Source organism: Solanum tuberosum, unplaced genomic scaffold (assembly GCF_000226075.1).
Source record: "Solanum tuberosum cultivar DM 1-3 516 R44 unplaced genomic scaffold, SolTub_3.0 contig01441, whole genome shotgun sequence".
Lineage (NCBI taxonomy): Eukaryota > Viridiplantae > Streptophyta > Magnoliopsida > Solanales > Solanaceae > Solanum > Solanum tuberosum.
In genome coordinates this window covers 1-1,023 of record NW_006242190.1, presented here as the reverse complement: position 1 = coordinate 1,023, position 1,023 = coordinate 1, and the positions used below count along the sequence as shown (strand labels likewise).

The window sequence follows — 1,023 nt, the reverse complement described above, 5'->3', positions numbered from 1 at the left end:
TTTGATTAGTCAAAATACGGGTTTGACATTTAGACATATTAAAAGTTGACACATGAAAGTTAGAGTCTTATCAAATTCAGCTTACACGTGCAGTATTTATTACGTTTGATTATCATCATTTATCCCCTCAAAGATCTGAAGTGATGATATAAGTCAAACTAGCTAGCTTCGGAATAACATAATTAGAAGTGCATCTATGATCAGTCAAGATAAACTTCTTGATCAGTAATTTGCATTAATAGGTAAATTTGTTAAAAAGTAATGCTTAATGAAATTGACGTAGATTTTGTTTCTTTAAATTTACCTCAAAAGAAAATACAAAAAAAGAAAATTTGATATAGATCGGTATCTTTCTTGTAAATATGTATCTGCATTAATTGTTTACGTCAAATCAATAATAATAATAAAAAAGAAGAATAGGTCCTACCGAGATTTGAACTCGGGTTACTGGATTCAGAGTCCAATGTCCTGACCACTAGACCATAGGACCAATTTGCACCAGAAGGCACAAAATAAACAATTTGATGTCATTATTGTAGAATGACGTGTAATTAAACAAATTTGAAAAGAGAAAAAAGCCTAAAATAATCCCAGTGTTTTCACGTGAAGTATTAATAGTCCTTTATGTTTGTAGTATTAGTGCATTTTTCTTACTCCCTCGAACTTTTGCCTATTTTTTAACATTGATTTTGTTCACAATTTTATGTGTGAATGTTCAATCGTCTTTTTATATATTTAATAGAAATAATAATAGGGCAAACTACATAAATCCCACTAGTTTAGATCCTAATTACTAAGATTCTCAATAGTTTCAAATATTACTTCTTCTACCATATTTCATGCTTAGGATACACGAGTTTGAATCCGTGAGATACATGTATTTGCCGAATTTTAAAATCGAGATACATATTTTATTTGTTTAAATTAATTGGTTGTAACTGATTTCCTTAATTAGAAGAGTAATTGAGGATTTTCAGAATACATGGATTTTTAATTTTAGAAATTTAAATTAATCAAATCCCT

At 28.5% G+C, this 1,023-nt stretch overlaps 1 non-coding gene across 1 annotated transcript; it reads right to left on the bottom strand.

The window, feature by feature from the left end:
- Window positions 1-418: 418 nt before the first annotated feature.
- Window positions 419-490, bottom strand: TRNAQ-CUG (transfer RNA glutamine (anticodon CUG)). The gene has a single exon. It is a non-coding gene; the product is annotated as a tRNA-Gln (tRNA).
- Window positions 491-1,023: the final 533 nt, after the last annotated feature.